The following is a 17,289-nucleotide window of genomic DNA, read 5'->3' as shown; positions in this document are numbered from 1 at the left end:
AACAGTCCACTTCTCACATTGCACTGTTCTTTGCTCTCCAGAGCTCTATGATTCTTTTCCGCTTATTTATTCAATTTTCTTTTGAACATTACTATGCTCTTTCAGTCTGTGGATTCTTACAACACTTAGTGTTTAAAAACTATTTTCTCATTTCCTTCTTCATTCTGTTGTAATCACCTTAAATATGTCTTCCTGTTATTGACCATAGTTTATCCTTACTTACCCATAAGTACGTATTAATTTTAGATATCATTGGCAATTTCTCCAGTAGAAGCAGAACAAGACCCTGATTATACTTTTACCCCTCCAGAAATAAAAGCCAAGGCTCTTGTATTCTTTAACACATGGAGCTATAGAGCGCGGGAACAGTCTATCTGGCCCATCAAGAGCTCACAAACCATCAAATCCCATTTACACTATTCCTACACCAATCCTGTTTTTATTCTCCCATCACCTCTTCCACTCAGCTACCCTGTACCTACTAGGGACAATTTACCTACTAGCTGTCATGGCTTTGAAGGGCAGCAAATCAACACTGCTGGAGAAAACCCACGCAGTCTTGGAGAACGTGCAAACTCCACACAGAGCATCAGAAGTCAGATTTGAACCTATGTGGCTGGAGCTGCAAGGCACCAGTACTATTTGATTCACCACTGAACAACCTTACAAAGATTGGTGTATGTGTGCAGTGCTTTAACCAGCACAATTTAATTCCTACTGGTTCTCCCACCAAAATTTAGCACTTCTATTGCTTACATAAAATTTCAATTCTGCATGTCTATGCCCACCAACAATCTATTACCATCCATCTCTTTAATAAAGCTGTGGCCCAGTTGTGGTACTTAAGTTTCAGGACACAATGCAACTGATACTTGAATGCAGTAACACTTACATTGCTTGAATGACTGTCTTCATGAAGGGGACATCATCTCTCACAATCATTTCAAGTTTAATGCATATGCTTTTCTTCGTAACAGTTGTGTTGGATCCTTTATCTGAATGGATCATAATGTGGTTGCCTCTTAACTGTGTAAAAGTTCAGGGCATTTTGGGGAATGACAACAGATGTTAGTGTTGGCAGTGACATTCTGCAAGTAAATAATATGAAGCCTTCTGAATGTATATAGGATTCAATAAGGAGGAATGGTTTCAGCCTGATCAATGAATTGCACATAAAGATATTTACATGTTCATTCATGCTTGCTCTTTAAAATGCAGTTGCATGCTAATTAGTCTCAATATGTTGTTCTTTCCCTATAGCCCTGCATTTTTTCCAGATAAGAATATTCATTTTTGTTACTTCTGAGTTTGCTTCCAACACTTTTCACTCTGTCTATTCAAGACCATCATAAATACCAGTGGAAACTTTTTAGTTATAAACTAAATAGCTGCTTGTCATTAATTACCTCCATTAAATACACAGAACATAAAAACACACTATTTGGTCCAATTAGTACACTCTTGTTGTTTATGCTCTTGTTAATCTTGCCTCATCTAATCCCATGTCAATTATAATTAATTAATAATTCCTCTCTCTTTCTTGCATTAGTCTGGCTTCACACTAAGTACACAAGATGCTGAATACGTCAAGGTATTTATCGTGGCTTGGAGTTCTGCCTTTTTGGCACTTTCTGAGTAAATTTTCCCCTGAATGTCATATTGAATTTATTAGAGACTGTCGCATGCTTGTCCCCACAACATAAAAACAGATGCTGGAAGCCTGAAATTAAGACAAAGAAAACACTGGTGTGGTTCAGCAAACACGCCGGTGGCACAGTGTCTGAGTTCCCCATTTCAGATAACTGGACTAAAGAGTTCAGATCTCACCACAGCCATTACAAAATTACATCCATACTTCACTCTGGTATTAACTGGAAAATCACAGTCTCAGTCATGGAGACCATGAAACAAAACAGATTTTCATAAAATCCATATGGTTCACTAATCGCAGTTGGCAGAGAAAATATTCAGATCCTGGGCCACAGCAATGTGATGGACTCTTCACCATCTCTGAATTGCCCAAGCAAATCAGGGAGTTTTGTAGTGATAACCACGTTCATTAGAATAGGATAACAGGTGGACTGTCCGGTATTAACTGTTTTGGGTAGGGCAATGTTACCAAGTGACCTTGCAAACTGCACTCACAATTGCCTAAATGTGCACAGCTGTCCCACAGACAGTGGAATCATACCTGACAGACAGCATGCTCTTTTCCACCAGTAAAACAAAGGGAATGGCTGTGGAAGGCCCAGCACTAACTGTAGTCCTCATAAAGTCTCATGACATCAGGCCAGCCATGGTCTCCACATTATCTTCCTTTCGGTGATCAATCATGTGAAGCGGCCTTTGGAAGAAGCACTGGGGATAGACTGCACCGCAAGTCAAGGATTGCAATGTCCATGACCAAGAGTGGCTCAGCAGTACCACTGACCAAGCCGACCCAATTGCAAAAGATGCATGTGATAGTTGTGGTTACAACACAAGGGATTAACCTTATTATCTCCTCCTCACTTATCTTTGTATCCTATAGTATTTTGCTGTTCACCTGGGTGGAGACAAATTTCTGACTTCATTTCATTTGATGCCCCAAGCTGTAATAGCGTGGCACTACCCTGCCATGGCATGCCAAGCCAATTACATCCGAAACATGCAAGATCAGCAGCTGAATCCACCAACGTTAACAAGCAGTTTCTAATATTTTCCACTTGTCTTTCAACTCCAACAATGATAAATGCCTCTTGATTAACAGCCCATCCACCAGCCTAAACATGTTGCTCCCTGAAATCAATGCTCAGTGCCATGCTAGTTCTCTTGGTAGACCCACCGTTTCCATCAGTCCTTGCCAAATGTAAATTGTTACATCCTGTCTTATTTCTCTGCTTTTCCTGTCTCTTACCATCTGTACCTTCACAGCAACTCTAAAGCCCTCTTGCATTTTAAGTGTTCCAGTTCTCATTTCCAGCAGGGACCTTCTATGCCTCTGCATCTTCATCCCTTGTATCGGGAATGATATATAGGTACTTCCAGATCACCTTTGAAATGGAAGCCCATCCTGTCCCTTACCTTCTTCGATCTGGTTGATTGCATTCTCACAATGAATGACTTCTATTTTGGCTTCATTGACCTCGTCCAAATTAAAAAGTGTTGCTTTGGCAACCCATATGTTTACCTATTCATTTTATTTAGATACAGCGCAGAACAGGCCACACTACCTGGCAATCCACCTATTAACCCTAGCCTAATCACAGGAAAATTCACAATGACCAATCAATGTATTATCTGGTATGTCTTTGGGAGGAAGCTCACATGCACACAGGAAGAACTGACAAACTCTTTACAGCAATAATAGTGTCACACTAACCACTACGCGACTATGTTTTTGAAATGCTTGTCCTTGTAGGATATGTGGAATATTCTTTGGTCTACTTGATCCCATCAGCAACTTTTCCAGTTACCCAATGAATGGAATGTCTCATATCAATGTTGCTGCCAATTTCTACCCTCCTCTGGGCTTAACATGGTTCACCCCAAACTTTTCCCATGTCAAACTTCATCAACTCCATTTCTGAAGATAACTTAGAGGCAAATAAGCCCACAGTAACCCTTACACCATCTCCCATCCATTCTCCCAGCTCTTTTTTTTAAGGAAATAAGGTAGCAAGTTAGTGTGCTGCCTCAAGAGACCCAGTTTTGATTGTAACCTTCTGTGCCTCGTGCATGGAGCTTGCATTCTTCCTATGGGTTTCTGCCCAATGCTCTAGTTACCTCACACATCTCCGACAGGCCTGTAGGCTCTTTGGCTACAGTAAATTAACCCTTTGAGTAGGAATTAAAGGGGAGTTGATGTCTATGTGAGAGGGTTAAGTAGCAAAGCTATAGGGGAAATAATAGCAGGAAACTAATGTGGGTGTTCTCCTGGGAGCCACCAATAGCCTAATAGTTTGAATTTCCTCCTGCCTTTGAAAGTGTTTCAACCACTTTTGCTTTTAATGTCTATTTCCAATTAAACTTCCCTTCCATTCTAACACCCCTCCAGCAGAGCTGAATGAAGTTTCAACTGCATCCTTTCCATTATAATTGGGTGTCGTGGGATTTGTGACGAGTGGAACTTATTCTACCTCATGAGGGACTTTTCCAGCCCTCACTGTAAATTCTTAATTGGAAGAGCTTCACTTAGTTGGTAAATCAGCCCTGGGCCGAATCTGGCCTCTGACACGTGATATCTAGTGCCAATTGGAATCATGGCTTGGGATTTTCCTAGGAATCAGTTATTGCAGGACAATGCCCATACTGGAGAATTATATCTTAAAAATTCCCATCGCACTCTGATATATTATGTGGGCTACTCAAACCCTCATTGGAGCGTGATAGAGCTTTGCTGCCTCCCAGCTCCATTCGAGCTGGGTTCGATCCTATCTCTCGGCTGCATTCTCCTCATCCTTTCTTCCAGCCTGCACTCTTTCCCTCCCCCAGCTGCCTTCCTCACGCCTCCCAAAGGCCAGCACCGAACCGCTGCCGCCGCCACAACATTGCAGTTGGCGGGGCATAGCCTGGGCGGAGCCTGACTTCTGCAGACTCCGATTTCCTGACTGTTCAAGCTGAGACAACGGCTGCAAGGTAGGTTTCCATTTGAGTCAGCAGCGACTGCAAATTGCGAGTTGTGGCCGGGGAAGTGCATTTTGTAGGGAAATCAGAGAGAAAATAGGGCACGCTTGCCTTCACACCCGGGATCCCCACTAGAAGTGGCAAAATAAAATACACGATAGCTGCTCCAATATCTCTCTGTTTTACTGAAGGCGCTCAACGCTGTTACGAATACAGACAGAAAATCGTTTGCATTAAGAATCACAGTCCAGCCAACGAATTAAAAACTTATTTGCACCCTTTAAGTATCTGTTAAATGATAAAAATAACATCGCCCTGGCACTTTGTCACCTTTGCAACATTATCACAGATTTACGAAGCGCATTAACGGGTATAAACCGAGCCGCAAAGGCGGCTCTATCCGTCCGCTCGCTCGAGCCCCTCCCGCCCTTCGGCCGGGACGCCGCGAGACCCAGGCGGTTCTCGCGAGGGTAAAGGCGGCTCTCGCGAGTTCCGCCGTCAGGCCCCCGCCATGTTGTGCTGGTATTTTGGTTTCGCTTGGCTGGGTGACGGCCGCCCCTGAGAGCGATCCGGCCGGGTGGGTGGAGCCGGGGCGCTTCCGTCTGGGGAGAGACAGAGGGAGAAGGGAGGAGCGGCGACGGTAAGCGGGGGTAGGGAGAATGAAGCGAAGGATCACTTGGCGTGGGCGTACATCGCACCCGGCTGATGGCGGGGCCCGGGACCAGCGGCCCGGTCCTCACCGGCTCCCCCCTTTCTCCCGGGCTCCCGTCATGCCAGCCCCGCCCCCCCCCCTGAGGCTGCGGGCTCACAGTGCTGACAACCCAAGCGGATTCCAGGACCAGTCGGTTCGGGGCAGACCGCTTCATTACCACGTCCAGGGGCCCCCCATTTACCCAGGATAGGTGCGATGTGGGTGTCAGAACCCTGGTTGTGCGGCCTGGGCTCCGGGTGCCAGATCCTTGGTAGAAAATAGGTCACCCTAACCGTGGCAGTGCAGCCTAAATGTCAGGATCCTAGCTGTGTGGCCTGATCGTCAAGTTTCAAGGGCCCTGGTAGTGTGGACCAGCTCCCAGGACCTTGTCCCTGGAGGTGCAGCTCGGATCCCCAGGCCCTGGCAACCTTACTAGCCCACTGCCTTTACTGGAGTAAGTTATTGTGGATAAAGTGACCCTTCCTGTCCATCTTCACAGTGCTTGAATCACTAGTCTTCTGTGAGATTTCTTACATGGGTTTATCTCTGAGTGTGGGTCAGGGTCTTGAGTGGCCTGCCCTTTATAATTATGGTGTTGTGTTTAAGTGTGATTCCATTTTATGGTCATGGTATCTGTAGTTTGACTGCTTGGTCCTAAGTAGCTTAATATGATCCAGACTGTTAAGAATCAGTGGTATGGCTGGGGTCCTTGCTAGTGGGTAGAATGTACCTGCAGTACTGATCTTGTATTGGGCTCTCCTTAATGTCTCTGAGTGACTCACGTGCTTAGTTTGTATGCTGTGTTGCTGTTTGTCCATTGAGATAATGAACATTGTCAGCTGCCAGGATGAGTTGTCAGATTATCCCCTCAGGATAGTCAGATGTGATCTGCACATAATTGGAGCCACATTAGATTAATGTCGTGACAAAGAATGTAAGGTTGCAAACTCTGTTCATGACAGTTTCAATAACTTGCTGCCTATGCAGGTCAGATCAGCTTGGCTGAGTATTGAAGCCATGAGAGGAAAATTTGGCACTGTATAATTGAGATTTGTTGGAGTTGATTTCAGTTAAATTCACAAATCCACGTCCCAATAATTTGATTCCATTTGTGTAAATAGCATGGTGGTCAACTTCACCAGTGCATCATGGGTGAACCCTAACCTTTGATTTCTTTTAGGTCCCACAGATTGAGCTCTGAAAGCTTGTTATTTGCCATTCTGATCAAAATCAAATAATAGAATTGTAAGGACCCAGCTTTGTTTTTTTTTATGTAGAGCTATTCAATAAACCAAACTCTTTTCCTTTGACCTGTAATCTGAATCGGAAAATTTTCCTTAAAGTTTCTCTGGAAGTCACAATTGAATTTGTTTCCAGTTTTCAGGCAGTGCAGGTCACTAACCAAATTCTCCTTTTCTTTCCCTCCCCCCCCCCCCCCACCCTCCATTTCCTTTGCTAGTTTTCTTAAAAGCAAAGTACTGCAAATGCTAAAGACCTGAAATTTTAAAAAAAGCAAAATCCTGTACGTACTTTGGTCAGGCAGCAACCGTGGAGCAAGAAATAATGTTTTGGGCTAATGAACTTCAGAATTGGAGTTGACAAGCTATCCTTTGAATTTGGTGATATTGTTTTAGATGCCTATCAACAGTACCAGCTTGCATATTGAGTATAACTTGTTCCAATGTATGTTAATTTTGTTACTTTTTCTCAGACATCTGGTAGTACTTACAGATAAAAGTTTATACCTCTTGCAGAAAATCTTAGTGGTTTGCAGTCAATCGAGTACTATTGCTCTGATATGGAGGATGGAGCAATAGAGTATGTTTAGTATAGATCACATTTTAAAATGTCAGAAATATAGTCCAATAATCTTTTTTTTTATCAGAGTTGGTTGAGGGTTAAATATTTTAGTATCTGTGCTGGCTCTGCTTTGACCATAGTTTGTAGCAGTGAGTTCAACATCCACATTTTTTTTCTTCAACCTTCCCCCCCCCCCCCCCCCAACAGCTAATTTTCCCTTTGACTCTGTTATTTCTTAACACAGTTGATTCAGACCAGTACTGACAAAGAATCTGCTGTAATCATGAGAAGTATCTCTATTCTTTAATTGTGAATGTCTGGTCAGGTAGAGGTGGATACATTACGGGCATTTAAGAAACTCTAAGATAGGCACATGGATGCAAATTTTCTTTTTAATGTTATCTTTGGAAGTTGCTATTGAATTTGCTTCCAGTTTTCAGGCAGTGCAGGTCACTAAGCAAATTCACCTCGCCCCCACAAATCCCCCTCCAGTTTCCTTTGCCAGTTTTCTTAAAATCAAAATACTGCAAATGCTGAAGACCTGTTTTTTTTTAAAACAGCAAAATACAATAGGTTCTTCAGTCAGCCCAAAGTACCTACATGGGAGGAGGGAATGGTTAAATTGATCTTGAACGTTGTGGGATGAAAGGCCTGTACTATGCTGTAATGTTCTATGTTCTATCCCTGCTCTACTTGGTTGAAGTGGCTAAGATTATTTTGATTTCCAAATCTTGTTTTGATAGATATGAGATGGAAAAATATACCTAGTTAGTTTGGTAACCAGAGGAGTACCATTGAGTTCTTAAGCTTCATTAAGTAAGCTTTCATATCCCAGCTTCTTGAGACAATTAAAAATGGGCAAACATGGTGGTCTCAAAAATAAACAAAATCCTTTCAGATCTATTAGTTTGTAAACTACTGGTAACATCCTGCTGAACCATTTCTTCAGAGTTTTTCTTTTAATAGTCATGCTCAAACTGTTCTGAACCAAATATGGAAGTTTCATGCACGCTTCTTCACATTTGGACACAATACCAAGAATCGTCTTTGCTGCTTCTGCATTGGTATCATTTAAGATCAGTTAATTTTTACACCAAGATCCCTCTGTTCCTCCATAACCCTGTTTAAAATCTTACTGATTCATTCATCCATTAATCATGATGATAATTACTCTCCTTGTTTTTTTAAAGAATGCATTTGTTGATATTTTTCTACTTGGAATTGCATTTGCCTCAGTCCTCCTTGGGTCTAGATTGATCTTCATTGCAATTTGTTATACAGCCCAATTTCTGTTCATTAGCTAATTTCCCTACTGCTTCCATTCTTAAATCGTATTTATTATAGTTAATTTCCAATACAGACTTCCATGGAGTACCACTCATTGTGTCTTCCTCTACCCATTTGTCCTTTGCCTGTTTTACTCACCTTTAATTTCAGTTACAAATATCTTTACTATTTCATCTGATCCTATCTATCCAAAAAAGCTTTTTTAAAAACACAAATACTTCACTTCTACTTTTGAAAATTGTGTACTATATTTCCTTAATGTATCCCTCTATTGATTCAGTTAATTTTAGAAGGTTGATCAGACAATCCTGTCTGTAAATTTGTGTTGATTGGCTATTTGTTTAGCAAATAATTTTATCCCATATGTTTCCAATAGTTTGGCAATAGATAAAGTAGAAGAAAAATCTCCCTCAGGATAGCTGGGTGGAAACCACTAGGTTACTGTATTGGTCCTACTGCTCTTTCGGTGAATAAAACCACTGTCCACAATCACATAATAATTCTGGATCTACTTGTGCAATCCCATCATCCATCAGTAACAATATACATTTAATATTTAAACCATTCTATCTTCAACAAAAGGATTTCCTCCTTCATTTATGGAAGTCTTACCCCAACTCAATAAATCTTTTTCTGCTAATGTGTTCCTCTGCATGTTTGTCAGTTTTTCTTAGAGCCTTTCTATGTAATGGTTTATATATGTTGTGTATTAGCTCTGTGTTTATCTGCTCTTTTGCCTACATCATTCTTGATAGAGTTGAGACACTGACTGGATCTACAGAGCTTGATTCTTATTGGTGGGATTTTCCTCTGACTTGACTTTATTTTTTTAAATCTTGTTTTAAGTATCCCTTAACTCTAGTTGCCTTTAAAAGTGAATGTTGTAGTTTAGGTGATGTAAAGGATTTTAAAAGCCATGTGTAGAAGAATGTAGAACAAGATATTCATTCTAAAGGTCTTGGTAAAGATTGTTGGAACAAGGATACACAGATATCATATTTAGGTGAGATGGGATATGTGATGCATACAAAACCCAGATATTAGATTATAGAATGGGAGAACTTTGGGCAAAGGGGAAGTGAAATGTTTGAAGTGATCCTGTTGCTGTGGTTAGAACCTGATTATCTATTTTGGTGAAAAGTCTACGATAGTACACAAAGCTTGTTTAGCAGGAGGGCACCTGTGTGGTGGTCTTGTACTCAGTCAAAGGCCTTTACTTTTAATTCTGATGTGGATTTAGTTCCCTTTTAACTAACATTTGTGTTTTGCTGCTTTTTTTTGGCACCATAACTGAATTTCTTATGATCTTGTTTTGAAATACTTTGGTTGAAGCACTGTCTTCTCTGGGAAGAGCCTGATAGTTAACAATTTTGGGCTATGTTTTTTTCCCAGTGTGAGTGGCTCATTGAAAATGTTAGGAGTGTTCTTCCTCAAAGGCTCAACAGAACAAGTAATTTTTTAACCATTTGGTGAAGAATATATTTTAGGATTAGTCAGAAAATAGTTTTGGAGCTTGTATAGTGATGTTAAGGGTGAGGGGCAAGTTGAATTAATTATTAATAATTTTTATATAAATATGTTCTTTCCAATTAATGTTATGTATTGGTCATCTGTGCAGACCATCTTCTGGATCTGGGCAATGCAGTTGGGAGGAGGAGGAGTCAGTTATAAGAGAAGAATGAACCAATCTGAGGTAAGTCAAGGAGAAAGACATTCTTTATGTTAAAATTTAGTTAAATACTTATTAAGTAGGAAATGCTGGCATACTCAAGAGACAAAGTGAGAAAGGTGTTCGAGCTGACGAATTAACTTGTTTTCCACCAGTGCTGCTTGACAGAGTATTTCCAGTCTCTACTGTTTAGTTTCAGATTTTCAGCATTTGCAGTATTTAAGATTTTTATTTTTAATTGAAGTGTTGGACTTTTGTAAAGCAGGGAAATGCAGCCATCAATTTATCCATACCAAGTTCCCACTAATAACCTTGTAGTGATTCGATCATCTGACTTGGGTGATGTTGTTTGACAGACTAGCACCATTCCAGAGAGAGCTCTTTGGTTATTGTTGAAATAGTACCATGGGGTCCTACATGAAAAAGGAGATGAGATACCAGTTTAATGCTTAATCCAAATGTCACATAGCTTTGGATACGTCACTGGATTATCAGGCTAGATTGTGTGCAAATTCCTGGCAGTTAAAAGGTCAGTAGATTATTAAGTGTGACTGCAAGTGTGGCAAAAAGTAGCATGAAACTGACAAGTTGCATTTAAGGTGTAAAATACCTAATGTTATTAATATAGCGTCTTTGCTTCAGTTCCCAAAAGGCAGCAATTATGTAAACTGTGCATAGGAAATATTGGGGGGAAAAAACAAAAACTCTTGGTGCATTTGTGGGATTGAGGTTGTGTGAACCTGGTTACCTCTTTCAAGGCGTCTGTGAAGAATATCCTGAAAGTACAAATGATCTGTTGGGAGGAAACAATGTCCTCCAAGATACCAGCTTTTGGCAGTTTGTAGTATTTTCAGTCCCACACCAGACACGGAGCCTCTGGCTTTGGGGATGGAGCAGTTACTGTATTAGAAGCAGGATGTAAATGAGAGGCCTGACATTAACCAAGGTACTGGAAAAATGATACAGGGTAGAGTTAATGGTAAACTGGCCTCTCACTGTTTTTGTTTGGGGGAGAAAATAAAAGGGGTTACTTCTCATTTGCTCAGAAATACTACTGACATCCAGAGCTAATCTCTACACTGGAAAGGTAACTACATAATTTAATTTAACATTTTAAATATCCAGTATGAGTTGGTCATCGTAAACACATTTTTAGTAGTCAACAAAGCCTTAATCTTAAAGCATTGATCATGGTTTTAAAGTAGATTCATCGTATAAAAATTCTTTCAGTTGACCAAGTGATTGTAATCTGTTCATGGTTAATTAACATGGGGAAAAAGTGAACTGTTTGAATTGGTGGGGGAAGTGCAAAATTGAATATTTCCTTTCAGCCTGCTGACCACAGGCTTGATATAAGTGATCTCAAATTAATTACAGATTTTTAAATAACAGAATTAAACACAGCTATGTTTTTGTGTAGTTTCAGTATTTCTAGCTCAAGACCAGACACTCAAAAGCCTGAGGCTGAGTTTTTTCTCCTAAGATGTTATCGTCAGTTGCGGATTTATAGAAGTGTACACAGCTTTTCATTCTGCCCAGCTGGGTCTTCTCTAAGAGCAAGTGGAAGACTCATTCAGGAATGTTCCTTTGTTTTATATCTGTATTTCTGTATGCTTTTATTCCCCAAATGATTTCAAAGCAACCTTTTTGAATTGAAAGTTGCTTTTTGAATTGAATTGACTTTATTTCTTACATCTTTCACATACATGAGGGGTAAAAATCCTATGTTACGTCTCCATCTAAATATGCCGTATGCAGTCATTAGTAATTTATAATAAATAGAACAGTCAATGTAATATAGAGTACACTTAAATCAGCGTGAATTCATCAGTCTGCTGGCCTGGTGGAAGAAGCTGTTCCAGAGCCTTTTTATTCTGGCTTTTATGCTGTGGTACCGCTTCCTGGATGGTAGCAGCTGGAATGGATTGTGATTCAGATGACTTGAGACCCCAGTGATCCTATGGGCCCTTTTTACACACCTGTCTATAAATGTCCTGAATCATGAGATGTTCACAACTACAGATGCGCTGGGCTGTCCGCACCATTCTCTGCAGAGTCCTGTGATTAAGGGAGATACAGTTCCCATACCAGGCAGTGATGCAGCTAGTTGAGAATACAGGGGCTCTCAATTGTGCCCCTGTAGAAAGTCCTTAGGATTTGGGGGCCCATACCAAACTTTAAATTTTTCATCAAATTTTCCCATGCTTAATCTGGTGGAAAGCACTTTTTTTTGGTCTAACCTGTGTCTACAATCAGTAAACTGGTTCTAATAAGATTATCTAGTCAAAATAATATTCCTGACCCGATGAAATGTGGCAAAATTGGCTGGCACATTTCCTGAATTATTGCAGTCACTGCATTTCAGAAAGTACTTTGGGGAATCCGTAAGTTGTGGGAGGCATTCATATAAAATATGAGAGTGAGAGGAACACAGATCATTTGGTTTTAGCTCTGTTTCAATTCGTACAAAATTACAAAATGGCTATTTGTAAAAGTATTTTTCTTTGTGAGATAGTTGAATGTGACTAAATTTAGTTTTTATAAAATCCTAGGTTGTTATGGCACAGGAGGTTTCCACTTACTTTGAGTTTATACCTGTTATGGCAGAACAATCCTGTCAATTATATTGGCAAGTTTTTTTTTTGACCACTTAGCCCTGCAAATTGCTTTTCACAAATACCTTTCCAGTTAACCTGGTGAAAGCACTAATTGATTCTGTTCCACTGCGGTAAATTCCAGCTTCTACTTGCACTCATTTCCGCTTGTGTCCCATGTTTTTTTTTGGTGAAAGTGTTAGGTCTGTGGTCCTTGATCAACTAACGACAAATGCTGTCACCTTTTTTTTCTCTAAGACAAGATATAGGAAAAGAAATAGCCCATTCAGCACATCAAGTCTGTTCTCCATTTGATCACATGCTGATTTATTTTCCTTCTCAACCCCGTTCTTCTCATAACCTTTAACACCCTTACTAATCAAGAACCTGTCAACCTCCTTTTTAAATATATCCAATGACTTGGCCTCCATAGCTGGCTGTGGCACAAAATTCCACAGATTCACCACCCTCTGGCTAAAGAAATTCTTCCTCATCTCCCTTCTAAAGGGATGCCCTTCTGGTGTGAGGCTGTCCCTTCTGACCCAGACTCTCTCACTATTGGAAATGTCCTGTTCGTTGTCCACTGTCAAAGTAATCATGGTATTGTATGATTCTTTCACATTGTCCCTTCAACTGTAGGGCCATTCTAAGCCTAGGCCAGGGGAATTTGAGCTACTAGTTTATGTTTGCTGACACTTTATTTCCTTTGTGGTTTTTCCTGATCAGTTGCTGTCCACAAGAATCAAAGGAATCTCTTTTCTGAATTGAATGAAGATTGACATTGTAATCTTTCATACTGCAAACCCTTGGGTATTGGAATAAAAAGGTTGAAGTTTTTCAACTGGAATGAAGCAGTTGGGGAGGGGGAGTAATAAACTGCTGTTAAGTAACTTTCAGAAGGGAATTGACTTCATGTTTGAAATGTTGGAAAATGTATTGAATATACTGGCAGATAGCTTATTCAAAGAGGATCAAGTGACCTTATTAGCAATTAATTCTATCAATTGTGTGGTGTTACTTAATGCTTCCTAAGTATAAATGTGCCAACTAAACTTGGCTATTATTATTTAGGATAAATGATCTTGCCTGAGATGGATTCCATAAATTTTTGAATGAGTTACAGAACTGAAAAATTGTCACTGAATCATTACCCATTGTGAGTAAAAGAAAAATCTGTGGCAAAAGCATTTTGACCTTCATTGATGGACCAGAAAATATACATAGACTTTATATCCTACTCTTAACTTTTCATTGATCACATTAGTGCTTGGGTTAAATGTAGAATGGAAATATGCAAACATTTATATTTTTATCGTAAGTAAAAATAACTATGACTTTAAACCTTCAGTGTATTTGTGCCTAATACTCTATTTAAGGAGTATGTGCATGCCACTCTTGCACTTTGTTCACAATTCAGAGAAAAAAAATCTGTTCCAAAAATTGTTAGCAATCTTCAAGGTAAAAGTATAATCCAAGGCCAGGCATTTGAAGAATCTAAGAATATATGTGTATTCTTGCTCATTGTGTCTATATGTCCTGAAGGATCATCTAGTTTTAAATTAAGTCTCGTACTTTTTAAGTCCCTGTTGCATAACACCTCATTGCTGTTGACTCATATTTCTTTGTTATTGCTTAAAGGTAAAGCAGATGTTAATCATGAATAGGTTGAGAAAATATTTGCAGAACAATTAATCCTGAAAAGTGAATCTGGAGAATTAGCTGATACTTTTATTTTTTTAAAAGGAGCAGATTCAGAAAGCCTTAAAGGGAAATATTGGAAATGAAATGCTGCTTTGGCACATCTCCACTGGTTGGAGTCCAATCCTAACCTTGGGTGCTATCATTGCTCAGTTTGTATGTTCTCTCTGTGACTGTATGGATCTCCTTTAGATGCTTCTGTTTCCTCCCATATCCCAAAGTTGAGCTGGGATGTTAAGTACCCCTCAGTGCAAGTAAATGCCAAACGAATCAAAGAGCTGATGAGAACATGTGTGAGAAATACTTGGAGAGAAAGTAGTGGAGTTATTAGAATTGGGAGTCATCATGAATTTGATGACATGAATGAGCTTGTTTATCATAAGGTATTTAATCATAGTGTTAGAGTTACACACCATGGAAGTAAAGCCCTTTAGCCAACTGGTCCATGTCGACCACAACATCCTCACTGCTAATCCCAGTTGTCCGCATTTGGACCATAACCCTGCAAGTCAGTCCCCTCCATGTACCTATCCAAATGCCTCTTAAGTGTTGCAGTTGCATCTGCCTCAACCACTTCCTCCAACAGCTCATTCCAGGTGCTCACTACCATCTAAAGAAGTTACCTCGCACGTCTCTTTTAGATCTCTTCCCTCTTGTAACTGTGCACATTTGTTTTGGACTCCCCAACCCTGGGAAAGACTATGACGGTCCTTCTCCATACCACTCATGATTTATAAATTTCTATGAGGGCACGTTTCATTCCCCTATACTCCAAAGAATAAAGATCCAGCGTGGCTAACCTCTACCTATAACTTGGGCAACATCCTTATAAATCTCTTATGCACCCTCTATAGTTTGATAATGTTTTTTCTATAACAGTGATCAATACTGTACAGAATACTCACCCATGACTTGTATACAGCAACATAATGTCCTCACTCCTATACGCAATGCCCTGACAAAGGCTAGCATGCTAAATGTCTTCTTCACCACTCTGTACTTGCGCAACTGTTTTCAGCAAGCTCTCTACTTGTACTCCCAGATCCCTCTGTTCCACAACCCTTGCCAATGCCTGCCATTCATTGTATAGGTCCTACCCTGGTTTGACTGTATAAAATGCCTCACCTCCTATGTATTTTAAGTTGAAGTCCCTTTGCCATTCCCTAACTGATCTCTTTGTAATTCTTTGTAACCTACTTTACTATCAACAAAACCCCATACTTTAGTATCATCAGCAGATATGCTAATCATGACAGGTACATTCACATCCAAATCATTTACATGGATCTCAACACTGATCACTGGGGTACACCTCCCTTTCCCCAGTCAGTGAATTGACCTTCAGCCATCACCTTTTGCTTCCTATCATTGAGTTGATTCTGAATCCATCTTGCTAACTCCCCCTGAAATGATATGCAACCAAACCTTCTAAACAGCCTGCCACGTGGGCCTTTGACAAAGGCTTTGCTGAAGTCGATGTCTATGGACAACATCCATTGCCCTGCTTTCATCTATCGCCTTAGTTACTTCTTCACATCATCTCCCATGCACAATACCATGCTGACTGTTCCTGATCATGCTTTAACTATCCAAGTGGCAATAGATCTTGTCCCTCAAAATTCCCTTAGTAACTTCCCTACAATTCCATAGGTACAATAGGTACGTTTAATGTCAGAGAAATGTATACAATATACGTACTGAAATTCTTTTTCTTTGCAAGCATCTACAAAAACAGAGGAATTCCCCAATGAATGACAGTTAAATGTTGAACCCCAAAGCCCCTCCCAGCTCACTCTCCCATGCACAAGCAGCAGCAAGGCCATGCCTCCCACCCCCAGCAAAATAGCATTAGCACCTTCCACTGAACACTCAAAGCACGCATCAAAGCATCATTAAAAACACAGGCTTGCGGTACCCCCGAAGATGCTCATTCACCCGATAATCTGATATACCACAGACTCTCTCTATCCCTAATAAAGGAAAAAGAGGTGTCCCCATTTCACAGTGAGAGGGGAGACATAACAAACAACTCACTGATTAATGATGTTATAAGTCTTTTATGTTACTTTTTCCAAGCCCTGCACCCAGAGAGTCGGCCCCAGGGTTCAGCTCTCTGGACACAGCCCACGGCAGCTAGCCTGTCATTCTCTCACAAAGCCTCAGTCAGGAGCACCGGCCTTGAATCGGCCTGTCTCTAGGGCCATGAAAATCTGGCACCCTGAAGGCGCGCTTGTCTTCCAGGCTGTGTCCTTGAGATATCAGAAAGCAGCCGGTTGGGAGGTCCTGTGAGCAGGTCCCATTCCGAAGTCAGCATGTAACTCAGAGTCAGATACTTCAAAAGAACCTTGAAAAGGGGGAAAAAAAGAGATATCAAAAATAGAAATAAAGCTGTTTCTGAAGATGCTAGCAAAGGAGTCGCTGCTTAACACCATCTTGACTTTCCTCTGCCTCTGAGTCAAGCTCACTGGTCTGAAGTTCCCTGGCCTGTCCTTGCTACCTTTCTTGAACAATGGAACAATATTAGCCACCATCCAGTCTTCTGGAACTTCTCCAGTGGCTAATGAAGCAAATATCTTCACAACAGTCTCCATAGTTTCTTCTCTTGCCTCCTATAAGGTCGGGCTGTGATCAGGACCTGGGGATTTGCACACGTAATGTACAGTGGTGCTAGAAAGTTTGTGAACCTTGTAGAATTTTGTCTATTTCAGCATAAATATGTCCTAAAATGTGATCAGATCTTCACTTACGTCCTAAAACCAGATAAAGAGAACTCAGTTAAATTAGTAACACAGAAAACATTACATTTGTTCATTTATTTATTGAGAAAAATGATCCAATATTACATGTATTTGTTGGGAAAAGTTTGTGAATCTCTGGGGTAATGCCTTCTACAAAAGCTATTTGGAGTCAGGTGTTCCAATCAATGAGATGAGATTGGAGGTGTG

The 17,289-nt window shown here is 40.5% G+C and overlaps 1 protein-coding gene across 4 annotated transcripts in view; it reads left to right on the top strand.

The window, feature by feature from the left end:
• The first annotated feature begins 5,089 nt into the window (after positions 1–5,089).
• The window catches only part of tab2 (TGF-beta activated kinase 1 (MAP3K7) binding protein 2), a 31,857-nt gene continuing 19,657 nt past the window's right edge, over positions 5,090–17,289 (top strand). For 3 of the 4 annotated variants that reach the window (XM_073051455.1, XM_073051452.1, XM_073051453.1), the window contains exons 1-2: positions 5,096–5,245; positions 10,002–10,076. The gene's annotated coding sequence lies outside the window, so the exon portion shown is untranslated. Of the gene's footprint in view, positions 5,246–10,001; positions 10,077–17,289 lie in introns of all 4 variants that reach the window. The other variant, XM_073051454.1, reaches the window with a different exon arrangement.

The sequence above is a fragment of the Hemitrygon akajei genome, chromosome 7 (genome assembly GCF_048418815.1).
Source record: "Hemitrygon akajei chromosome 7, sHemAka1.3, whole genome shotgun sequence".
Taxonomy (NCBI): domain Eukaryota; kingdom Metazoa; phylum Chordata; class Chondrichthyes; order Myliobatiformes; family Dasyatidae; genus Hemitrygon; species Hemitrygon akajei.
This window is presented reverse-complemented; position numbering and strand designations above follow the sequence as displayed.